Below are 27226 nucleotides of genomic sequence, written 5' to 3'. Positions count from 1 at the left end.
ACCGCAACTCTACTCTCTAAATGCAGACATGAACGAACTTTCTCAAGTTAGTTCAAGGGGAAATGTTTACACTCAAATGATAGATCTGCATGGGATGCTAGCAAGGTATTCAATTGCCATCAGTCTTGGCACAAATTAGAACATTAACAAGCCTCTTTTCGTAATCTTTGGATGAAGAATTTTTGTTCTGTAAGAGTGAGGAAAGGAAGTCCAGAAGTCAAAACAAACTAGAGGTTTCAGTGGCACTGCAGGGACTGTCTAGGGGTTATAAGAACTTGCTGTCCTGGCAGAGGACCAGAGTTCAGTTCCTACTGCCCACACCAAGCAGCTTACAACTACCTGTAATTCTAGCTCCAAGAGGTCAGACAGCTCTCCTGAGCTCTGTGGGAACCAGCACATATGCGAGTGTTTGAGCATGTACACACGTATGCACACACACACACACACACACTATAAACTATAATGAAGGGTTTCTAATCTAAAGACTATTTTTTTCCCAATGCAAAGTCCCAGAGTGAAAACAGGAATCCTACAGCACACTCAAAATGTGTCATGTGATCAGTGGGCCCTAGAGCCTTCCTTTGGTTCTCCATGTGTGAGTGAATGCACCATCATGAAAGCCCCCCCCTCCCCTGTATTTGTAGAAAGGAGGCCCAGTTCTTTCTCATGAGAATAGAAGGTTGATTGTGAGACAATGCTGTTTAAAATTGGGCCGCTACTATTTTTATATTGCTTCATTTACTTCTAAAAAGATAACTGAGAAGGTGTAAAAAAATGTAACATAGATTATACATGTAAATCTCAAATGTTTTGGAAAGTAAACTGGAGCCTAGGACAAAATTCTCAGGTAAATATTTTGACTACAAACTGTCTTTGGTTCATTTAATTTTTCTCTTTTTAACTTGGTTATTTCATCTTGAATGGTAGAAGGAAATCTTAGGCTATAGAAACCAATATCCCTTCAGAGTTGTAGTTGGCATTTTGGAGAGCTTTGTCTATTTAAGGCTTTGGTGTACGTGGGTGTGATCTGAGTGTCTTTAGGGTCTACTGTGGTTAAAGACTAGGTTTTCAGAGTGGGGATGTTGGAAGGTGATGGGTCCTCGGTCATCAGAGGTATGACCGGGTTCTCTTAAGACAGTTTGAGGCCTTGGGAATTAGCGTGGGTATTATGATATGTGCAAGGCTGATCTTTCCCAGATTTTCTGTGTAATCTTGGTTATCCATTCTTGCCTTCAAGTGCTTTCTTCCCCCATTGCTGTCCACACTATAAAGTGGTACTACAGAAAGCTAGCCTTCAAGCAGTCTATACTCTGCTGTTTGAACTTTGGACTTCCGTAAGTGCGAGATGAAGGAAACCCATCTCTTTCTAAGTAGCCTCTTTCCTACATATTCTGTGTTAGGAGGGAAAGCTGGTTAATACAGGCACACATATTTCTTTTGTAAACTTTACTATTTAAATTTTTTTGTCTTTTAAGAAACCTGTAGTCTTTGTTGTTGTTGCTGTTGTTGTTGTTGTTGGTGGTGGTGGAAACCTTCAGATCACTCTAAAAGTGGTATATTTCCTTGACTGAAACAGAAAACCAGACCTCATTACTTTCCTTGCTGCTTAATATCTTAGTTTCACACCAACAAAGAATGGCAGTAAATAAGTAAACAAACAAACAAATAAATAAAATACCCAGGAAACTAAGCAAAAAGTATCTATCAATCTGTCTCAGCAGATAATGAATTAGGCTCTATTTTCAACAGACAGATGGCATTGTGAATCCTAATACTTGCTAGGATGCCTTCTGTGTGCCATTTTAGAGGGGAAGAAAATAAAGGAAAAACTCCAAGATCCTTCCTACATTTTGCAGCAACAGCAGGGTGTGAAATAATTCTTCCTTTCAGTCTGCTCAACTTGCACTTGATTAGTCTATCAAGCTATATAAAGAGCACAGGGAAAAAACATCCTTTAAGTGTACTGGCTGTCACAGCCCAGACTGGGAAAGGGCACTAGCAGGCTTGCTCAAGGATATAACATTGCCCTTTGTCTTAATTAGCGGTTGGAAGATTGCAAGCCATAAGGAATGGGGTGACAGAGGAAATGAGGGCTGCTCACCGGCAGCCAGCAGTGCTAGAAACAGTTATTTCGTCTCCCTGTGAGCCCTCCATTGTCACAATAGAGAACGAATAATCGGATTTCAAAATATGAGAAAGAACACAGAAAGTGGAAATGTAGCATCTCCGGTAAGTCTGAGACTCTTTCCTCAAACCAGCTAAGCATTCCCCGGGTACGTCCTAGTTAATCTGCAGCCACAGTTTAATTGCTTAATTAGTCAGAGTTTATTTTTAAAGAGGAAGTTCTGCTTCTGACCTTTAAAAGCATAAGGCACGGCAGAAATATAGGCAACACAGTTTTTTTTTTTTCCTTTTTAATTTTTTTTTTTTTTTTTTTTTTTTTTTTGGTTTTTCGAGACAGGGTTTCTCTGTGTATCACTGGCTCCTGGAACTCACTCTGTAGACCAAGGCTGGCCTCGAACTCAGAAATCCACCTGCCTCTGCCTCCCAAGTGCTGGGATTAAAGGCGTGCACACCACGCCCAGCTTTCTTTTTAATTATATGGATGTTGAGATTTATGTATAGAAACAAACTGGACTCTGTGATGTCCACAGGTTGGTGGATTCACGACACTAGACCACAAGGTGGAATTATGGAAAGCACCACTGTGTATTTAAGAGGAATTAGGGAGCACCTCTTGTTTAGCAGGGCTGTATTGGGCATTCATTTCTAAGAATGGCAGTCAGATTTAACAAAAACAGCAAATAAAATAAAATGAAACAAACCCACATCCAGGGTAGGATATGCAGTTAAACAAAAAATTCAGGTATTAGGCAGTTATGTTCAAACTACACAGTAGACATGTTTATATCAGCAATGAATTTTTGTTACCCATAATTCATATTAAAAAAAAAACTTGGATAGCACAGAAAGTAAAGGGCATTATTATGGCCTTTCCCATACACATGCGCCATGGTATTTGATCTCATTCCTCATTCCTGTCCCTGCCCATCTGTTGTCCTCTCTGAGCCCCTCGTCTTAGTCTGCTTCTATCAGATAGCCTTTCCTTCTGCTTTCATTGTACACGGAATCCATTTCCTCATCATTCCCTCATTACCCTCTCCTTTAAAACATTCCTTCCTTCCCATGTGTGTGTGTGTGTGGGTGAAGTGGAGAGAGAGAGAGAGAGAGAGAGAGAGAGAGAGAGAGAGAGAGAGAGAGAGAGAGAGAGAGGATGTAGAAATTGTCTTTTTAATATTTACTTCATTTTGTTTAATTATCTCCAGTTCCATCCATTTTCCTGAATCGCCTGCATTTTCTTTTCTTGGGGTCTGGATAAAATTGTTTTGTATGCATGTCACTCTTCCTTTACCCACTCATGTATTGATGCTCCACTGCTTCTGTGTCTTAACTGCTGAGAATAGTGCAGCAGTAAACATGGATGGGCCAGGATCTCTGTGGCACATCGACTTAGAGCCCTTCAGGGGAATGCTCAGGGTGAGACTCTGCATCACACGGAAATTCTATTCTTAGTTTTCTAAGGAACGTCTATGTTGCCTTCTATTGTGGTGATAGCAGTCTATGTTCCTGGCAGTGGTGTATAATCGTTCATTTCTCTTCATAGCCTTACCAGAGTAGGTAGTGCATCTTCTTTGCTAAATCATAGTTGTGCTGATTGAGATGAGAGAGACAGCTATGGAGCAGGACCAAGCTCACATTGGATACTAAATAAAGAAGCCATACCATACATGTGAGGGGGAAGATGGCTGGATGGGGCTGGAGGTTACGAATGCTGCCTGGCTGGTTTTAGCCTCAAGTCTACAGGTGTCACTTTCTAAGCTTCCAGATGACAGTCACCCCACTGGTGTTCCTTTGTGAAGCTGAGTATAGGATGCTACTTGTGTCTCTGGGCAGTGTTTGTAGGGTCAAGTGATGAACAGTTTCCTTGCCTGTGAGCTGGCTTTGAAGAGGTAGAGTTATGGATGCTGGTCTTGGAAGCGAGAAGTTCACCACAGGTCCAGTCACAGTTGCTAGTGACATCTGAGTGATTATTTAGTAGCCCAGTTCTGAATTCTGGCCCCGCCTCCAATAGCCTTCTGTAAGTTAGGAGCATAAATTTCTGTCCCATCTTCACAGGGTTATAAATGTGAACCCTACCTCTGTGCAGTCCTCAATATTTGTGCATGACTATTGAAACTCTTTACCCTGAAGCTATGTCTCTACCTCACTGAATGCTACTAGGCTTCAATTCAGGTTTTTTCTTCATAGATTGAAATTTGCTAACTGTGTTTAGTTCCATGACACCTGTCCTGAGTTTCCTGAGAGTTCAGGTCAAAGAAATTCTTTCGCCACTGGGCTGCCAAGTCATGAAGAACTTACTTAAAAATCGATTACCTATTTCTTTTTGTTAATGTTTTGCTGTTTTGTTTTCTCTGCAGGGTTTTGCTTTGTAGATCAGGCTGACCTTGAACTCCTACATACATAAACCCCTCTTTTATACTCTGAAACACTGTGAAGATTTCAAATAAAAATTTCAGAATTTGAAGGTGTCTATTAATGTTGCATGTGTGTATTAGATAACAATATTACAATTAATTATCCTACAATAATAATTATGTTGACATTTGCTGAACATTTATGCAGACCAAAAATTGTTCTAAGTAGACCTGTCCATTTTATTGTTAATGAAACTCCATTAGAGAAGTGTTATGTGAAACAATGCTTTAATTGGCAATACTCTTTAGCAGATCATCCCAAAATGTAAGTCATTTACAGCAAATTCTGCTGCTTGTCAATCTGAGTGGTTTCCTGGCGTCTCCAGGAATCCTGAACTTGGTGAGGTTGTTCGACTTCAACAGAGGGTGGTGACTCCTTGGGGACCTCACTTACCTGTTAGCTCATTGGCCATCATCTGGAGAATATCTCTCTATTCCTGACCTTTTACCCTGCAACAGTTAAACAGTAACTTTACGCTACAGAGATCTGATTTGAAGAGTGGAAAATTGAATCTCTTTACTGTCTGGGCCCAGAGATTGCAGAATGTCACACCCCTTGCACACCCCCTCTGTTTTCCAAGTAGTACATACACTCCATCCATATTCAGTGTGGGAAATGGCTGCAGGAGGGTATTCATTTAGGAGGAATTCTTCACTGGAGGCCATCTTGAAAGATTATCCTATGAAGTTGTCTAAACAAGGACAAAGGACACTTCAGTAACTTGCATTAGACTCTGCTATCTTTAAGAATTAGGTCTTAGTTCCACAGAAACCTCTCATAGCTACCACAGGCTAAAAGACCAAGGTGATCCTCTTAGTAATGTTACCATTCATCCAAGAAACCTCACTGAAATGTAGTATTTATGTAGGTAATAAAGCTCATTTAGCTTTTTTCTTGTTTGTCTTTTGGGGCAGAGTTTCTCTTTAGAACAGCTCTGATGGCCCTGGGACTTACTTTGTAGACCAGGCAATGCTTTAAACTCACAGAGACCCACCTGCTTCTGCCTCTCAAATACTGGGATTAAAGGTGTGTGCCATCACTGCCTGGTCCCCCCCCCTCAAATGTTAAAATATTTTAATTTATTTTTAACCCTTTTATACATGTATTTTGATAATCCCTCCTTTCTGTCTTCCTTAAGATCCCCCCTCCCTAATACACGCCTGGAACTTGATGTCCTTTTTCAAAAAAAAAACTTGCTGAGTTGAGTTACTATTTCTTGGATGCCTGTGGGATGCTTCTTGGATGTGGGACCATCCAATGGAACACAAGTAACCTACCAGAGACCATGCTCCTAATGAATCCGGGCTCTCACTAACTGCCAATAGCACTACATTAGAGGTGGGGGCTTGTGAGACACTGCTCTGTCCACGATGAAATTTGTTTTTTAAACCATCTTACAGGTATTCCTGGAGCTGGCACTTGTTTAAAAAGTTATCTCTAGAGAGCTTTGTGGTTTCCTTTAGAGGGAGAAACGGTACCTGAAATGAGGAGGGATCTGGCCCATCCATCCGTTCCAAGCTGACTGAGGGTGGAAGCTACAGAAGGTAGTCTGCACTCTGCTCATAAAATTAAAAAGTCTAATCCAAAAGTGTAGACAATTCTATGAAAAGTACTATATCAGTGTTCTTAGCTCGTCTCCAGTGGGGTTAGGTGCACATCTTGAGACATGAATACATTATAGAAAATGATTTCACCCAGCAAATAAGGATTTAATATCTTAGAAAATTAAGTTTCTGACCAGAATGTCAGATCAGACAGATGCCATAGCATTTCTTAACATGTTGGGGAAAGTGTTAGGATATTTGATGCAATGTGGAAGCATTGTTCACTAGTCTCATGGACTCTTTCATACTGAGGAGAAAACCAATTCGTACAGTTTAATATACAACACATTATTAAGTGCTCTAAAGTTCACCTATCTTTTCCTTATCCAGTATTAAAAAACGAGTTTTATTTTGATGGGTCGTCAATTATTTACAAATTGCTTTTCTCCAAGTGATGTGACATATGTTTGTGGTTCTGTTTAGATTTATATGCAAAGGAATATGCTGAAAACTGAAACAGGCTCTACAGGAATCAGAGAAGGTGAAAACTTCTATGTCTATATGAAAATTTCAGTATTTGAGATGATTCAAAAATCTCAGTTTGAGAAAAATACATAGTATATATTTACTGCTTAGGAATTTCATATAAGTATATGATCTCTCTCTCTCTCTCTCTCTCTCTCTCTCTCTCTCTCTCTCTCTCCATGCATGTTTGCTCTGAGGATAAAATGTAAGCAGGCTCAGCAATCACATACTTTCTTTCCATCATTATGATTCCAAAGCTTTAAACTTGTCTAAATAGCTTTGCCTAGCCCCATTTCTGTCCCGTATGATGGGTATAATGCCATGACTTTGCCTTAGTAATATGGTGGGGTAATTTTGTTCTTCCATAAATTTAAAGTTGCTGTCACTGGTGAGGAAGATTACAGCTCTTGTTATGATATTTCACACTGGACAGTGATTGATGGAGAAAAGGTAAACAAAATGATAGTGTTAGTTTTCCTAATATTAGCATGATAAATAGAATGGGTTATAACAGTATACAGCACCATTTTATCTCAGACTATCTTAGGAATTCATTCCCTGGTGAAAAAGCCCAGGAACACTTCAGTCAACTGGCAGAGCTGATAAACCATGCCCCTATAAGAGTGGCATGGTAAACTGAACTCCCTAATTTTTGTGGGGTGGGAGAAGTAGTTCTGCGAAACCTTGATTCTGTCTCAATATATTATTATAAAAACCTGACCGAGCATAAAACCCTCAAAGGTGAGTAAAGAGGGGAGCCCACGTGCTTTGAAGAAAATGCAGGTGAGTTCATCAACTCGAGGGATCTAATGAAATCACAACACACCCTTAAATCAGACTGCATTCACATATGCAATCAATGCCTACCCAAACAATTATATTTGGAGTAGTGTGCTTGGCATTAGAGATTCAGGGTTGAAAAAGACAAGGCATGATCTATATTCGTGGAGCTCGCAGACCTTGCCATCGTTGTTTAATGGGCAGTAAGTACAACTCAGATCAGTGAATGATTTTCCATGATATAACTTCTAGTGATATAGTCATTACCTCTGAAACCTACATGCGAAGAAAGTTTTTGTGTTTCAGATACTTGTTCTATGGCTTATTAAAGCTTCAATGGAAATGGTTTTGTGGCCAAAATATTTTGAAGGGACAGGTTTATGACTGAATAGGAAAGCGGTTATTCATTTGCACAGACTTACATGAACTCTGCACGTATTTGTGCTCATTTGCATGTACTTGTGTGACCAGTGTTCGTCCTGCTGGAACGTTGAATTTGTAAACTTTATGTCAACCATGTAACTTTTCTTTTCTCAACATCTTTCTACCCTCTCATTTTGATGTTGTCTCACGTATCCTTATCAGAGGGTTGGAAGATACATTTAAAAGCTTTCTCCTACCATCATACTAAAAACATATAGCATTTAGCTGGTACAGATGGTTTTGCCATAGAATCCTGCTGCAGCCGGTGTCCAGGAAAAGGGACAGACAGTAATTGTAGCCTATGTGGTGATGCTGAGCAACAGGAGTGCTACACTCTATCCTTCCAAGTTGTGGGTTAAGGGTGATTCCACTTGTGAGCCTTGTGTTCAGGCAGACTAAAGAGTCTCCGGGGCTGTTCTAGATGTTTCAAATTTCATTAAACATCCACTGTGATTTCCAGCCACGGTTGCTATCATATCTAATAATGTCATTGATAACACCTGTCATGTGTTATTTCCATGACACATGCATTTATTTTACTAAACCCTTTTGTTTTCTTATCTGACCAGAAAGTTTTAAGAGGCAGGGAGTGTAGCTGTCCCATTTCAGATGAAGGAAGTGAAATGTATTTTAAAGACTTGAACAGGGGTAGCTAGGGCGCAGGGTCGGCTGACACTCGCCAGCTACCCACAACACCCGCCACAGGATCTTTTTTTTTTTTTTTTGATTTTTAATATTTTTATTACATATTTTCCTCAATTACATTTCCAATGCTATCCCAAAAGTCCCCCATAGCGCCCCCCACTTCCCTACCCACCCATTCCCATTCTTTTGGCCCTGGCATTCCCCTATATTGGGGCATATAAAGTTTGCAAGTCCAATGGGCCTCTCTTTCCATTGATGGCCGACTAGGCCATCTTTCGATACATATGCAGCTAGAGACAAGAGCTCCGGGGTTCTGGTTAGTACATCATGTTGTTCCAACAATAGGGTTGCAGATCCCTTTAGCTCCTTGGGTACTTTCTCTAGCTTCTCCATTGGGAGCCCTGCTATACATCCAATAGCTGACTGTGAACATCCACTCCTGTGTTTGCTAGGCCCCGGCATCATCTCACAAGAGACAGCTATATTTGGGTCCTTTCACCAAAATCTTGCTAGTGTATGCAATGGTGTCAGCGTTTAGAAGCTGATTATGGGATGGATCCCTGGATACGGCAGTCTCTAAATGGTCCATCCTTTCATCACAGCTACGAACTTTGTCTCTGTAACTCCTTCCCTGGGTGTTTTGTTCCCAATTCTAAGAAGGTGCACAGTGTCCACACTTTGGTCTTCATTCTTCTTGAGTTTCATGCGTTTAGCAAATTGGATCTTATATCTTGGGTATCCTAAGTTTTGGCCTAATATCCACTTATCAATGAATACATATTGTGTGAGTTCTTTTGTGATTGTGTTACTTCACTCAAGATGATGCCCTCCAGGTCCATCCATTTGGCTAGGAATTTCATAAATTCATTCTTTTTAATAGCTGAGTAGTACTCCATTGTGTAAATGTACCATAATTTCTGTATCCATTCCTCTGTTGAGGGACATCTGGGTTCTTTCCAGCTTCTCGCTATTATAAGTAGGGCTGCTATGAACATAGTGGAGCATGTGTCCTTTTTACCGGTTGGGACATCTTCTGGATATATGCCCAGGAGAGGTATTGCTGGATCCTCCGGTAGTACTATGTCCAATTTTCTGAGGAACCACCAGACTGATTTCCAGAGTGGTTGTACAAGCTTGCAATCCCACCAACAATGGAGGAGTGTTCCTCTTTCTCCACATACTCGCCAGCATCTGCTGTCACCTGAATTTTTGATCTTAGCCATTCTGACTGGTGTGAGGTGGAATCTCAGGGTTGTTTTGATTTGCATTTCCCTGATGATTAAGGATGTTGAACATTTTTTCAGGTGTTTCTCTGCCATTCGGTATTCCTCAGGTGAGAATTCTTTGTTCAGTTCTGAGCCCCATTTTTTAATGGGGTTATTTGACTTTCTGGAGTCCACCTTCTTGAGTTCTTTATATATATTGGATATTAGTCCCTTATCTGATTTAGGATAGGTGAAGATCCTTTCCCAATCTGTTGGTGGTTTTTTTGTCTTATTGATGGTGTCTTTAGCCTTGCAGAAGCTTTGTAGTTTCATGAGGTCCCACTTGTCAATTCTCGATCTTACAGCACAAGCCATTACTGTTCTATTCAGGAATTTTTCCCCTGTGCCCATATCTTCAAGGCTTTTCCCCACTTTCTCCTCTATAAGTTTCAGTGTCTCTGGTTTTATGTGAAGTTCCTTGATCCACTTAGACTTGACCTTAGTACAAGGAGATAGGAATGGATCGATTCGCATTCTTCTACATGTTAACAACCGGTTGTGCCAGCACCATTTGTTGAAAATGCTGTCTTTCTTCCACTGGATGTTTTTAGCTCCCTTGTCGAAGATCAAGTGACCATAGGTGTGTGGGTTCATTTCTGGGTCTTCAATTCTCTTCCATTGGTCTATTTGTCTGTCACTATACCAGTACCATGCAGTTTTTATCACAATTGCTCTGTAGTAGAGCTTTAGGTCCGGCATGGTGATTCCACCAGAGGTTCTTTTATCCTTGAGAAGAGTTTTTGCTATCCTAGGTTTTTTGTTATTCCAGATGAATTTGCAGATTGCACTTTCTAATTCGTTGAAGAATTGATTTGGAATTTTGATGGGGATTGCATTGAATCTGTAGATTGCTTTTGGCAAGATAGCCATTTTTACAATGTTGATCCTGCCAATCCATGAGCATGGGAGATCTTTCCATCTTCTGAGATCATCTATAATTTCTTTCTTCAGAGACTTGAAGTTTTTATTATACAGATCTTTCACTTCCTTAGTTAGAGTCACGCCAAGATATTTTATATTATTTGTGACTATTGAGAAGGGTGTTGTTTCCCTAATTTCTTTCTCAGCCTGTTTATTCTTTGTGTAGAGAAAGGCCATTGATTTGTTTGAGTTAATTTTATATCCAGCTACTTCACCGAAGCTGTTTATCAGGCTTAGGAGTTCTCTGGTGGAATTTTTAGGGTCACTTCTATATACTATCATATCATCTGCAAAAAGTGATATTTTGACTTCATCTTTTCCAATTTGTATCCCTTTGATCTCCTTTTGTTGTCGAATTGCTCTGGCTAGGACTTCAAGTACAATGTTGAATAGGTATGGAGAAAGTAGACAGCCTTGTCTAGTCCCTGATTTTAGAGGGATTGCTTCAAGCTTCTGACCATTTACTTTGATGTTGGCTACTGGTTTGCTGTAGATTGCTTTTATCATGTTTAGGTATGGGCCTTGAATTCCTGATCTTTCCAAGACTTTTATCATGAATGGGTGTTGGATCTTGTCAAATGCTTTTTCCGCATCTAACGAGATGACCATGTGGTTTTTGTCTTTGAGTTTGTTTATATACTGGATTATGTTGATGGATTTCCGTATATTGAACCATCCCTGCATCCCTGGGATGAAACCTACTTGGTCAGGATGGATGATTGTTTTGATGTGTTCTTGGATTCGGTTAGCAAGAACTTTATTGAGGATTTTTGCATCAATATTCATAAGGGATATTGGTCTGAAGTTTTCTATCTTTGTTGGGTCTTTTTGTGGTTTAGGTATCAGAGTAATTGTGGCTTCATAGAATGAGTTGGGTAGAGTACCTTCTGTTTCTATTTTGTGGAATAGTTTGTGAAGAACTGGGATTAGATCTTCTTTGAAGGTCTGATAGAACTCTGCACTAAACCCATCTGGTCCTGGGCTTTTTTTAGTTGGGAGACTATTAATGACTGCTTCTATTTCTTAGGGGGATATAGGGCTGTTTAGATCATTAACCTGATCTTGATTCAACTTTGGTACCTGGTATCTGTCTAGGAACTTCTCCATTTCATCCAGGTTCTCCAGTTTTGTTGAGTATAGCCTTTGGTAGAAGGATCTGATGGTGTTTTGGATGTCTTCAGGATCTGTTGTTATGTCTCCTTTTTCATTTCTGATTTTGTTAATTAGGATGCTTTCCCTGTGCCCTCTAGTGAGTCTGGCTAAGGGTTTATCTATCTTGTTGATTTTCTCAAAGAACCAGCTCCTTGATTGGTTGATTCTTTGAATAGTTTTTCTTGTTTCCACTTGGTTGATTTCACCCCTGAGTTTGATTATTTCCTGCAGTCTACTCCTCTTGGGTGAATTTGCTTCCTTTTGTTCTAGTGCTTTTAGGTGTGTTGTCAAGCTGCTAATGTGTGCTCTCTCTAGTTTCCTTTTGGAGGCACTCAGAGCTATGAGTTTTCCTCTTAGAAATGCTTTCATTGCGTCCCATAAGTTTGGGTATGTTGTGGCTTCATTTTCATTGAACTCTAAAAAGTCCTTAATTTCTTTCTTTATTCCTTCCTTGACCAAGGTATCATTGAGAAGAGTGTTGTTCAGTTTCCACGTGAAGGTTGGCTTTCTATTATTTATTTTGTTATTGAAGATCAGCCTTAGTCCATGGTGATCTGATAGGATGCATGGGACAATTTCAATATTTTTGTATTTGTTGAGGCCTGCTTTGTGACCAATTATGTGGTCAATTTTGGAGAAGGTACCATGAGGTGCTGAGAAGAAGGTATATCCTTTTGTTTTAGGATAGAATGTTCTGTAGATATCTGCCAGATCCATTTGATTCATAATTTCTCTTAGTTTCACTGTGTCCCTGTTTAGTTTCTGTTTCCATGATCTGTCCATTGGTGAAAGTGGTGTGTTGAAGTCTCCCACTATTATTGTATGAGGTGCAATGTGTGCTTTGAGATTTACTAAAGTTTCTTTAATGAATGTGGCTGCCTTTGTATTTGGAGCATAGATATTCAGGATTGATAGTTCCTCTTGGAGGATTTTACCTTTGATGAGTATGTAGTGTCCCTCCCTGTCTTTTTTAATGACTTTGGGTTGGTAGTCAATCTTATCAGATATTAGAATGGCTACTCCAGCTTGTTTCTTCATGCCATTTGCTTGGAAAATTGTTTTCCAGCCTTTCATTCTGAGGTAGTGTCTATCCTTTTCTCTGAGATGAGTTTCCTGTAAGCAGCAAAATGTTGGGTCTTGTTTGTGTAGCCAGTTTGTTAGTCTATGTCTTTTTATCGGGGAGTTGAGTCCATTGATATTAAGAGATATTAAGGAAAAGTAATTGTTGTTTCCTGTTATTTTTGTTGTTAAAGTTGGCATTTTGTTCTTGTGGCTGTCTTCTTTTAGGTTTGTTGAGGGATTACCTTCTTGTTGTTTCTAGGGCGTGGTTCCTGTCCTTGTATTGGTTTTTTTCTGTTATTATCCTTTGAAGGGCTGGATTCGTGGAGAGATAATGTGTGAATTTGGTTTTGTCGTGGAATACTTTGGTTTCTCCATCTATGTTAATTGAGAGTTTGGCTGGGTATAGTAGCCTGGGCTGGAATTTGTGTTCTTTTAGTGTCTGTATAACATCCGTCCAGGATCTTCTGGCTTTCATAGTCTCTGGTGAAAAATCTGGTGTAATTCTGATAGGCTTGCCTTTATATGTTACTTGGCCTTTTTCTCTTACTGCTTTTAGTATTCTATCTTTATTTAGAGCATTTGTTGTTCTGATTATAATGTGTCGGGAGGTATTTCTTTTCTGGTCCAGTCTATTTGGAGTTCTGTAGGCTTCTTGTATGTTCATGGGCATCTCTTTCTTTAGATTTGGGAAGTTTTCTTCTATAATTTTGTTGAAGATGTTTGCTGGTCCTTTGAGTTGAAAATCTTCATTCTCATCCACTCCTATTATCCGTAGGTTTGGTCTTCTCATTGTGTCCTGTATTTCTTGGATGTTTTGAGTTAGGATCTTTTTGCATTTTACATTTTCCTTGATTGTTGTGCCGATGTTCTCTATGGAATCTTCTGCACCTGAGATTCTCTCTTCCATCTCTTGTATTCTGTTGCTGATGCTCTTATCTATGGTTCCAGATTTCTTTCCTAGGGTTTCTATCTCCAGTGTTGCCTCATTTTGGGTTTTCTTTATTGTGTCTACTTCTTTTTTTAGGTCTAGTATGGTTTTGTTCATTTCCATCATCTGATTGGATGTGTTTTCCTGTTTCTCTTTAAGGACTTCTACCAGTTTGGTTGTGTTTTCCTGTTTTTCTTTAAGGACTTGTAACTCTTTAGCCATGTTCTCCTGTAGTTCTTTAAAGTCCTTCTTGATGTCCTCTACCATCATCATGAGATATGCTTTTAAATCCAGGTCTAGTTTTTCAGGTGTGTTGGGGTGCCCTGGACTGGGCGAAGTGGGAGTGCTGGGTCCTGATGATGGTGAGTGGTCTTGGTTTCTGTTAGTAAGATTCTTACCTTTACCTCTCGCCATCTGGTAATCTCTGGAGTTGTTATAGTTGTCTCTGTTCAGAGGTTGTTCTTCTGGTGATTCTGAGTATCCTCTGTCAGCAGACCTGGGAGACAGGCTCTCTCCTCTGAGTTTCAGTGGTTAGAGCACTCCCTGCTGACAAGCTTTCCTCTTAAAGGGAAGGTGTACAGATATCTGGCGTTTGGACCTCCTCCTGGCCGAAGAAGAAGGCGGAAAACAGGACCTTTCCCAGATGCTGTGTTGCTTTGGCAGGTCACAGAAGCTGTAGGCTTCTGTGGTGCACACTCTCAGCTGTGCAGACTAAGTTCCTAAGTTCAGTGGAGTCCTGGATCCAAGATGTGCTCCCTGCTCCTGAGGCAGAGGGCTCCTGTGCAGGGCAGACCACTGTCTTCCAGCTAGGAGGGTGTCGGATGTCTGCGGCCCCAAAAGGGTGCTGCCTCAGCGGCTCTGTGGCTCCCGCCTGTCCCAGAAGCTGTCTGCCTCTGTGGTCCTCACTCTAACCTGTACAGACTAAGTTCGGCGGAGTCCCGGAGCCAAGATGGCGCTCCCTGCAGGGCAGGTCACTGTCCTCCGACTGGGAGGGTGCCGGAAGTCTGTGGCCCCAAAAGGGTGCTGCCTCAGCGGCTCTGTGGCTCCCGCCTGTCCCAGAAGCTGTCTGCCTCTGTGGTCCTCACTCTAACCTGTACAGACTAAGTTTGGCGGAGTCCCGGAGCCAAGATGGCGCTCCCTGCAGGGCAGGTCACTGTCCTCCGGCTGGCTCGGAGGGCATCATCTTGAGTGAGGTAACACAATCACAAAAGAACTCACACAATATGTATTCACTGATAAGTGGATATTAGCCCAAAACTTAGGATACCCAAGATATAAGATCCAATTTGCTAAACGCATGAAACTCAAGAAGAATGAAGACCAAAGTGTGGACACTGTGCCCCTTCTTAGAATTGGGAACAAAACACCCAGGGAAGGAGTTACAGAGACAAAGTTCGTAGCTGTGATGAAAGGATGGACCATTTAGAGACTGCCGTATCCAGGGATCCATCCCATAAGCAGCTTCTAAACGCTGACACCATTGCATACACTAGCAAGATTTTGCTGAAAGGACCCAAATATAGCTGTCTCTTGTGAGATGATGCCGGGGCCTAGCAAACACAGGAGTGGATGCTCACAGTCAGCTATTGGATGTATCACAGGGCTCCCAATGGAGAAGCTAGAGAAAGTACCCAAGGAGCTAAAGGGATCTGCAACCCTATTGTTGGAACAACATGATGTACTAACCTGTACCCTGGAGCTCTTGTCTCTAGCTGCATATGTATCAAAAGATGGCCTAGTCGGCCATCACTGGAAAGAGAGGCCCATTGGACTTGCAAACTTCATATGTCCCAATATAGGGGAATGCCAGTGCCAAAAGAATGGGAATGGGTGGGTAGGGAAGTGGGGGGCGCTATGGGGGACTTTTGGGATAGCATTGGAAATGTAATTGAGGAAAATATGTAATAAAAAATATTAAAAATTAAAAAAAAGTCTTGAACAAAGCTACAAGATTAAAAAGAATTGCCAGGATTCAAGGCAGGTATGTCTGAAAAAGAAAATCTCAGAATCTTCACTTCCATTGTCCCTCTTAGGTAAAACAACAAGAGAGACGTTAAGAGTTAATAAGTCATGTGTGGGAAAAATAAAACTCAAATCATTTGCATGGTGATGGGCTTTAGCACACTTGTGGAGAGTTATATGAAAATATGATTGTTCATTCTTCATATCAACTATTCACAACCAGAAGATAGATTTTACTCTTACTGGTTTTGTGAAAGAAATAGCTTCAAAAGTCAAAGTGAAATCTAAATCATCAACCAATTTCAAAAGCCATCAGTACACTGACATCAACCCAGACAAAGACAATACAAGAATAGACACAAAATTTCCTCCAACATCCTTATAAACACAGATGTAAATGACTGCATTAAATCTGCAGTAAGTTAGAGCCAGGTGATGGCTCAGCGGGTAAAGCACTTGCTTCACAACCACAAGGAATCTGGGTTCGAATCCCCAGGACCCATGTAAAGGAAGCAAGGCTGCTCCATGCATGGATATGCACACACCAAATAAGTAAAACATGAAAATAAAATCTTTCTCTGACATGAGCTAATAGAAATGAAAAGAAGAAAATGAATTTGGGTTTGGAGCAAAGGAGACAGGAGGATTTTGGTCACAGGGTAAAAGTTTCAGTTAACGAAGATGGATGAGTGCTAAAGACCTCTTTTATGGCCTAGATATGATAATTAACAATACAGGACACTGTATTATGATTTCAGGGGAAAACCATTGTCTACTTGAAAGTGAAATTATTAGCTAAGATGTGTGCCTCCCTCACGTTCAGCCTTGTGATAAAGCATGCCTTCTGCTTAAACTGAGTTTCAAACTGTACCACTATATATACGAATAATTCTAAAGTAAAAGGATTGTAACACCACCCGTTAGAAAAAAAAGGAGGGCTGGAGAGATGGTTCAGTGGTTAAGGGCACTGACTGCTCTTCCAGAGGTCCTGAGTTCAATTCGAAGCAACCACATGGTGGCTCACAACCATCTGCAATGGAATCTGATGCCCTTTTCTGGTGTGTCTGAAGTCAGCTACAGTGTACTCATATACATAAATAAAATAAATAAATCTTAAAAAAAGAAAGAAAGGAAGAAAAAAGGGAATCAAAACATAGCTAGGAACACGACCGAGTTTTCAACTACAAGTTAATTTTTAATCCTTTGAATCAACTTTCCTTGAAGCACAGTGGCCACCGTCAGAGTTACCAGAAATTCATTTTTACCCGAGCTTGTTAAAAATAGTGATGAAAATTACTAAGACCAGAATCCATTTGTTTGTTTGAAAGTGGAAGGGAAACATTTCAATCTCTATCATTCAGATGCTTGGCTCCAAATTCCACCCAATATGTATCTGCTTCACAGCTCCTCAGTCTCTAGCCCTGCCACCCAGCCACTGGCTTACTTCCAATCTAATGTTTGTCTAGGAACCTTCATGTCCGTTTAACACACAGTGTTGTCAGTGACATGTGCTATTTTCTCCCCTTTTTTAAACCTATTAAAGATTTCTACAAGTACATCTTAAAGACCGTATACACTTAAAACCTGTCATTTTAGAGTGTGCACGAATGTGTTTTTGTGTGTTCATGTGTACACGTGTATGTGCATAAGACCATGTGTGTACTTGTTCATGCTGTGCTATAAGCAGAAGGATCAAGAATGGTAAAAGATTGAAAACTTGTTCGTTGGAATGTTGTCAAGTGAATCCATGGAAAGAATACCTTTAACTAAATAAAATATTGCAGAACTAGAGTATCTCTCTGGCTAAAATGAGTTAAAGTATGCATGATTACAAAAAATCAATTCTAGATATGTCTAGATACTTTAGTGATTAATCCGGTTTAATATTTCTCTAATATAAGGGACTAAGGACTTTTTTTTTAGAATCATAGGGTCCTCAAAAAACAATTATTTTTTCTAGCTATTTTAATATCCCCTAAGTAGAAATTTATTAAGAGAATTAATATAATATTTGTGAAGCAACTCTTTACAAGTGATGTCTTTTTATCTTAATCCAGTTGGGATATTACAAAATATCCTAGAATGGGAAATTTATGAGCAAACTAAATGTATTTCTCATGCTTTTGGAGGCTAAGAATTCCAAAACCAAGGAACTGGGAGGCTTGTGTCTGGTGAGCACCTAGCCCGTTCTTCCTTGATTGTACCCAAGTTGTTGCATTCTCTGAAAACCACGAACATCTCTGTAGATGGTAAGTGAAATGAGAGGCAAAGGGGTATGCAACCAGTTCCCTCTGGCCCTTTAATGACACTGATAATGCTATTCCTAACTAGCCCTTATTGCCCAGTCACATTTTATAGAACCTGCCTATTATTATTTTTGAATTAGTGATTAAATTTCCATATGAGTTTGGAGACAGAAAAGCATTTGATCAAGTGTGTGACAGAAATATCACTGAATTGCAAGCTAAGCAGTCCAGAAACTAGGACCATCTCTGTTACTCATTAGTTTGAGCTGCTAAAAATTATTTACTTTCTATTATCTTAATATTCTATTGAACACTGGGAATTGTCTATTATCCTTCCTACTACCATAACGTGACAGCTTCAATCACATCAATAGGTAGCAGAATAATTTTTAGCTAATCCAATACATAGACTACAAAACCTAAAGCCCCATTATAAACCAACTATGTATTTCATATGCTAGATATTCAAAACCAAGACATTGTGCACACTAGGCACACATTCTGTTACTGAACCACACCCCAAGCCTGTTCACATGTTTTATCCAAGCATTCTTTTGTCGCAAACATTTTGAACACCTACTTTTGCATGCTAGAAATGAAGGTACCAAGGGTGAGAAAGGACATGAAGTAAGAACAGTGGCCACAATTTGGCAAGCTCCACGTGTTTTATGTGGAAAAGCTAGAGATGATAAGGATAGCATTCAACAGGAAGCGCTGAACTCACAGACATGGAGTAGGCACGAAGTGATTTCTCGGGTTTTTTTTTTTTTTTTTCTTGTGCCTATATCCCATTGCACTTCATTTCCTAAGATTTTTAATTTTTGTCTACAATTATGTACTTTGCTAACCTGCAATTTCTTTTTTTTTGAAATTTTTAATATTTTTTATTACATATTTTCCTCAATTACATTTCCAATGCTATCCCAAAAGTCCCCCATAGCGCCCCCCCCACTTCCCTACCCACCCATTCCCATTCTTTTGGCCCTGGCATTCCCCTATATTGGGGCATATAAAGTTTGCAAGTCCAATGGGCCTCTCTTTCCAGTGATGGCCGACTAGGCCATCTTTCGATACATATGCAGCTAGAGACAAGAGCTCCGGGGTACTGGTTAGTACATCATGTTGTTCCAACAATAGGGTTGCAGATCCCTTTAGCTCCTTGGGTACTTTCTCTAGCTTCTCCATTGGGAGCCCTGTGATACATCCAATAGCTGACTGTGAGCATCCACTCCTGTGTTTGCTAGGCCCCGGCATCGTCTCACAAGAGACAGCTATATTTTACACCATCTTGATAGAACTACTTATCTTCTGCGTTAAAGTGGATGCCTTTGTGAATGGCACTTGCTCATCTTGTTTCTAGTCTGTGCCTATTATTCTATTTTACCAGCCCTAAGTGTAGATTTAAAGTTGGAAACAATGACATGATAAATTGTCAAGCTTTCCCCCGTCTTATTGATTCACATATGTGGCACTCAGCACATGTCAACATGATATGCTTCATACCATATTATGATGGCAAAATGTGGAGGAGAATTTGCTTTGAGACAACATTAAAATTTAAATACCCTTTTCCCTAAAAATATTCATGCTGTATTTTTTATGTTTTTAATTTGATATCTCATTTGCTCTTGTCTTATCAAATATGGCCAGGAGACTGACTTTTTTTTTTTAAACTCTAAAAGCTAGTTAATTTAAAAATACTTCCTATAATTCTGCGCTCAGCTAAGTTCTGTATACTCTTAAAAATAAACACAATTATACTTTATTTCTGTATATAACTTTTTACTTGCCTGTTACAGGGGTTTTTAACTTAATTTTTTAATACTTAAATATGTAGCATGATCGTTGCCATTAAGTACAAGCTAAAGATCACAGCTCTAATAGGATTAGAAGTCAGCTAATTTGCTAAAGTAGAGAACTTAATGCCACCACAAGAATTGAGATTTATGTTGTTATGGCCCATATCAAACCTCAGAGTTTCCAAAGAAAGTAAGAGAAGTAGTTGTATGCAAAACAAGATGTTAAAAACACAGACTAAAAATGCTTCCAAGATGTCTTTAGGAGCTGACTCCGGATTCAGTTGTATTAGAAGCCATGGGTGTGAATCATTTTGCCATTTGACTAGTTCGAAGGAAAGAAACTCATTGAAAAATAATTCAGAAAATAAATATGGCAAAATCCACACAAAGTGTAAGAAAATAGGACTTACAAAGGAAAGAGAGAAAAGGCTATTACAGGGGAAGAGAGGATATAAACTGAGAAATCATTCATAAAATACTGTGAAGAATTATGAATCCTCATGAAAGACAAATAATGGATGTTGCTCTGTAGAAGGCAAGGCACTCAAACTTTTGAATGATTGCAGATGGACAGGCACTCTTCATACTTCAGACCTTGGAAGCATGCCTGGGTCCAAGACCTCAGAGGCTCGTGCAGTTTCTCCACTTGAGCCTCACTTTTATTACCATATATTTCATCCTTGCTGCCCAAGTTATTACCATGGTAATTGTTGAATTTCTCATTACAGAAAGCCAGCTTTTCATAAATATTAGATGTGGCTATTATTGGCAGACACAGTGTCAGTTTCTTAAGAAATATGGAAATTTTGTAATTTGAGGTGATTCATTATTTATCATCTTTCTAATTTTAATGAATACAAGTGTCTCATATTCATTAAAAATAAAACAACAAAATATCCACCGAATCATTATCCTTCTGATTGATCTGCCCCATTAGCTAAAGATCTAAGCAGAGTACCTGGAAGCACCTTAATTTTTCTTGTAAGAACATCACCCCACTGAAGTTGTTCGTTCTGGAAGGCACTAATTTCGTGCAAGGTGTAAGAAGATTTTTTTTTCCCCTTCTGGATTGAGGTAGATTGACATTCCTTTTCAATCTTCCAATTCACCCAATTCTTAGTAAAAAGTCAGAACTAAATGGAACATCTTAAACAGTGCCCCTTTCATTTTGGAGAAAGACAGTTTGAAAGGAAGTAATTTTTCTATTCACCCAATCTTAGTAAAAAGTCAGAACTAAACGAACATATTAAACAGTGCCATTTCATTTTGGAGAAAGAGAGCTTGAAAGAGAGCCTGGAAGGTCATCTGAGGACTGAATTCTTGCTTGTGTTGTAGTCAAAACAGTCAGAGGGGTTTTGTTTTTGTTTTTGTTTTTTTGTTTTATGTTTTATTTGTCAGGAAATGCAAAGCTGTAGTATACTTGTGCATATCAAGAGGTTTAAAGTGATTACCAATTACTTGTCCGTATAGAGATGTGGGAGTCACGTGAGATAAATGGGGATGCTCCTTTTCCCACCTCTAAGGACTAAGGAACCTCTCGGGCTTAAGTTTTAGTAGATTGTAGAATGACTCCAAATAATGGTCATGACAGGGCTGTGGCACTCATGATCTCACAGAGGCTGTAAGCTGGTAAGACCTGCATAACAGTGAGCAAACCCCACATTCCACCATAAATGGGGGTGGGGCGGGGAGGGGCTCACATGGTCCTACAACTGGCTAAGGCACTATAAGTGATCTATGACTGCTGGGAGAGTGAGGAGTTAGTTTTCTTCGGGGGTGGGGCTATTGGTAAATTGCCCGTGATGTGATAAAACAGCCTCATGTCCATGTGCTTATGAACAGCACTAACTGGACCAGTGGGAGGGGAATCTGGCGGGTAACATCTGGGAAGAGTTATTTGGTAGTGGTGATATATATGATAAAAAACATTGCAAGTATATATAAAATTATTAAAAATAAGTATAAAAATATATAAAGAATCACTCCAAGTAAATCTAGACTAGTGTCCTCTTTAGTATATTGATGAGTAGAGGAGAAAGCTTCTGAGGAGAACTTAGGAAAACTTCATGCAGTTGACAACCATTAAGGTAATTTAAAAACAAATGATTTTTCTCCAAAATATGTCTTAATTACTAATATATATTAATTAATTTTAATATTTTTATTAATGATTCTGTTCATTTACATCTCAAATAATATCCCACTTCCTAGTTACCTCTTCCCAACACCCCCCCCCCATCCCACACCTGCTCTCTTTCCCCCCTCCCCTTTGCCTCTCTGAGGGTGCTCTCCCACCTAGCCACCCTCTCCTACCCTTCTGCTCCAGCATCCCCCTATGCTGGGGCATCAAACCTCCACAGGACCAAAGGTCTCCCCTCCCACTGATGTCGGACAAGGCCATCCTCCCTTACATGTGTATCTGGAGCCATGGATCCCTCCATGTACACTCCTTGGATGGTATATAATCACACACACAATGCCTTTACCCATTGAGCCGTCTTGCCTGCATGTATTTGACATACGTAATAATTAAGAACAATGGCATGTTTTCTTTTCGATTATTCGGAATGTTTGATTGGAAGAGTCTAAACTAAACCAAAGAGGAGGAGGCAGAGAGGGAGCGTGCTGGAGAAGTAAACTCTGGCTGCCATCCTCTAGGCCAGATGTTCAAAGCATTCGCACCATGCTTCGATCCACTCACTGTACAACCTTGTTTTGAGAAAGAGTCATGCGTCTCAGACTGACCTTGAACTTAGATGAAGCCTCAGATGTCCTTGAATTCCTCACTTTTTATTTTGTGAGACTAAATGGTTCTGGAACTCACTATGTAGCCCAGGCTGACTTCAAATGTATGAGACTCCAGCCACCTCAATCTCCTCAGAAGAATACATTTAAAATATCTTTTCTAATTATTTGCAGGGGATAGTTCTTGTTTGGTCTCACAACTGAAAGTGTTACATATGGTTATAAATTAGTAATTAATTTGATATTATTTACATCACTTATTCTGGGTGGATTCTGTGTCTGTGTGTGTCAATGGGCATAGTGCTATGACATGTGTGGAGGCCAGAAGACAACGTGAGGGAATGGATTCTCTCCTTCCACCATGTGAACAAACTCAAGTTGTCAGCCTTAGCAGCAAATGCCTTTATCAATGGAGTCATCTTGTCTGTCCACAAATAAATTTTGTTTCTTTCACATTAAATATATAAAACATATAAAAATATATTAATCTTAAAGGATATATTATATAATATTATTTATGTGAACATGTAGAGTTAGGCATAATGCTTGCTCTTCCAGCGGGCCTGGATCCAGGTCCCAGCACCCACATGCTGTCTCACAACTGTCAGTAATTCTAGTTCTAAGGCATCTGAAAGCATCAGGCACACAGATGGCGCATAGTCGCACTTGCAGACAAAATACTTGTATGTGAGAAATAAATGAATAAAATGAAAAAACTAAATTATGTGTGTGTGTGTGTGTGTGTGTGTGCGCGCGCGCACGTGCATGAGTTCAAGCCCAGTGCTCCAAAGTGATCAAACCCTCTGGTGTTGGAGCTACAGGAATGTTGTGAGCCACACCACCTGGGTGCTGGGAGGTGAACTTTGGTCTGCTGCAAGAGCACTACATATTGATACGAGTTGAGCCATTTCTCCAGTCCTCCAAAAACGAGTTTTTCTTTCTTAAACAATCACTTGAAAATAATGTGAAGAACAAAAGGCTTTTCAATTTCTACATGGATTCTTTTGTCCTAAGAAGGTAGGACAGCAAAGGGCTAATTCCTAAGGCACAAAGCAAGAAGGGCATTCTTCAGACAGGTGTCAGGAGTGCTATGCACATATCTCCTCTCCTTAGTCTCCTTCTGTACAAGTATTATCCTGGCTCTATAAATTTCAGCTCACACTTCCCTATGAGTAAATACAGAAACATGAAGATGTTTCTGTCTTTATACACACACAACCTTTTTTTTTTGGTAGATCTTCATTGTATTTTAAAATTATAGGCTGTAGAAAAGACTACATGAATAATCTAACATGTTGACTATAATAAAAGTTGTTGAGGAAGCTGAATCACAAGAGAGAGTTGCTGCTAAGGAAAACTTTAATTTCTACAGACTTGTCCAACTCCATAGTCACTAGCCACATGGCCTGAAAATTCATTAAATTAAATTAGCTTAGAAATCAAATTTCCCTGTGACATATTCACATGTCAAGTGTTGCCCAGCCATATGTGGCTCTCACCATAGCCTGGTGGACACAAACCAGTTTTATCAGGCTGAAAGATATAATATGCTCTGCTCCTTTGGGCTGTGGTGGTTCAGGCAAAACTATTTTGAGATAAATTGGGTGGTTATTTTACATCTGAAATACTTGTATGTATTTAGAATATAGGTTTATTATATTTATTTTATTGAAAGTCAGTGACTAGTTCAGCCTAGTTTAATTTTAGAATTCCGACACTGACAGAAGAGTTTTTTCAAGGCAGGTATTAAAATCATTGATTCTGAAGAGGTGAACAGAAGATTTCATATTTATGAAAATTTCACAAAATTTTAAAATCCAGCTTCATTACATTGTTATATTACTATAAGCTTCAGTTTTATACAAAAACCCAGAGGCACAAAATGATGAGTTCTGTGTAAACTTAATAGAGAATAGTAATATTTCTACCTAAGTGTGAATTACATTTCTATTAAAACATCCTCCCCGCAGACCCGATAAGTGCAGTTTGTAGGATTAAGGGCTTTTCCTACCCTTAGATAAATAGCCCAGCTTGTAGAACTGGATCTTAATGAAATTTAAGGGGAGAAAATATCTGATACTGGTTCATAAGTAAAAAATACAAACCTGCCTGTCTGTCATTCTAACTCAGAATTCCATGAAGTTATTACAGTTTTGTTGTTTTGTTTTGTTTTTATAAGTAAATCTCTTAAAGCAATTGTATCAAAAGCCTTTTACTGGTATTTCAGTTTACTCCAATATTTGTGTGCAAGGAAATAATTAGTGTGCTGGGTTTTCCCTGCTCTTCTCCCTTTGCATCTGGAGCTTTTAGGCGCAAGTCTTATTCCTGTGGTGTGAATTTCAAAAAGACAGAAGCTTGCCAGTGCATGTCTCCAGAAAGAGTAATCTCCAAAGTGAAAGCCAGATGTAGCCACACGGAGAAGGGGTATGTGTTAGTCAAACCTGAGCCTCAACTACTTTAAAATGGACCAACCCTGGTACAAAACTCAAGACCTACAATCTGTCTTGCCTGAAATGTGTTGGGCCAATGGTAGTACAGAACTTGTGTGTGTGGCCAATGCATGTTAGACTTAACTTGAGGCCCACACTAGGAGTGAGTCCATGCTCACATTACCTGGATAGTTAGGAACTGGAGGCTCCATAGCCCAGAGATAGAACCAAACATGGTTGATCAATTGTCAGTCAGTCAAATAGAAAATCAATGAAATGATTCCTAATGATATTATACTGTACTGATAGTTCAATGCCTTGTCCAGTCATCATCAGGGAGGCTTCCTCCAGCAGCAGATTGGACTGGGTGCAGAGTTCACAGTCAGCCATTATGCAGAGAGAGGGAAAGAGACAGAGAGAGAAAGAGAGAGAGATAGAGATAGAGATAGAGAGAGAGACAGAGACAGAGACAGAGACAGAGACAGAAAGACAGAGAGAGACAGAGAAAAAGAGAGAGTCTAAATGGAGGTTTCCAACGGGTCCCTCTCCTTTGAGAACAGGCAACACCCTAGAAGAGCAGAGGAGGAGGAAGTGATCAGGAGTGAGAGGGAATGGAGTGCACCTGCAGAATGTGGCTCACCTAATTAATCTTCCTGACCATTCAGTTTCTCTTTAAGTAACTATATCTAGCCCAGTTTCCACATCTAGTACTTTGGGCAAGTCTGGACACTGCTGCCTGCAGCTAAACCTACATCTAGAATTGTTTTGGGAACCTCTCTAATTGTCACCATCCACATGTTCTTTCTGTGCCACATTCAACCTTTCTACCCAGCCACATGTATCCCAACACTCCATGCTTTTGGACAGGGAGTATATCTTATATAGAGCCCAGTCACTTCTATCTACTGGACTTCAGTTTACCCTACACACTTCCAACTTCTACATCATGTCTACCAACTCATCCTCTCTTCTACTCCAAACTCCTTTGTCTATATCAGACTTAGAAGTAACAAAAGAAGTACGCATAAATAGATCTCATAAAAAAAAGACAAATGATATGAAAGATCAATATGTTATCTTCTCTCTGAAACCTACAATTTATACAGAATTGTAGTGAGAATTACCTAGATCAAACAGAGAACAGTGGAGTTAGAAAAAAAATCATAAACTTCACTAAATAATTCAAGGAACTCACAAAAACTCCAAGAAAAGCAGTACAAATAGAATGAGTTAAGCAGTCAACAAACTATCAGGACTCAGAGATGAAGTTAAGGAATAAACAAGGAATGCAAAAGACGTTTAAAACACAGGAAAGAAATGTCCAGGAAATGTCTCACACTATGATAAAAAGCAAACCTTTGACTTCCTGACATTGGTGAGGGAGAAGAATCCCAAGTCAATGGCATAGAGCAGATCATAGAAGATCTGTTGATCTGTGATTAACAAGATCATTGAAGAAAAATTCTTTAAATGAGGGATAAGACCCACTCATACAGATACAAAACACAAAAACAAAACAAAAAACAAAAAACAAAACCCCATCAAATACCAAGTAGACAAGGTCAGAAAAGACCATCACTGTGTGTTCATGGTGGTATGTAACCATGACATTAGAGCAGTGGCTATGAACTTACATCTGATCTAAAAACTGCACACAGAAAGACAAAAAGCAAGACTATGCCTGGTGTGAGCTTTTGAAACCTCAAAGCCCACTCCTGAGTCACACAGCTCCTCCATCAAGGCCACCCATTCTCCAACAATACTACAACCTCTTATCTTTCCCTAGCAATTTCACTAACTGGAAACAGACATACAGCATTCAAACATATAAACTTATGTATGTATGTATTTGGGGGGGGGTCATTGTTATTCAAACCACCACAGGGAGTAGGGGAGCAATAGGGAAGAAAATAACACAGGATAAGAAATCTGTTAGAGGAAATGGGAAACAATGAGGGATTTAGTTAGGGAGGGGATATGGAGATAAATGCAGAAGAAGGAGGGAGGAGGATAAAATAATAGTATGGATACCTGAAAATGTTATAAGGAATCATAATATTAACTACCTACCTAAAAAAATCAATAATATATATAAATCTGTGTATAAATCTGTATATATAGTTTAAAGGAAATTTCCTCATCTAAACTGACAATGATTCTTCCAAGAGTCAAAGGCCATCTAATAAAAACAGCATGAAGAGCCTTCCTTTTTTCTTTTTCTTTTTTGGCGGGGCTTTGTTATGGTTTTACTGCTGTGAACAGAT

The sequence above is a fragment of the Mus caroli genome, unplaced genomic scaffold (genome assembly GCF_978045245.1).
Source record: "Mus caroli unplaced genomic scaffold, Mus_caroli_1 scaffold_10, whole genome shotgun sequence".
NCBI classification, from domain to species: Eukaryota; Metazoa; Chordata; class Mammalia; order Rodentia; family Muridae; genus Mus; species Mus caroli.
The sequence above is the reverse complement of the archived record's forward strand: the minus strand, read 5'-3'. Positions refer to the sequence as shown.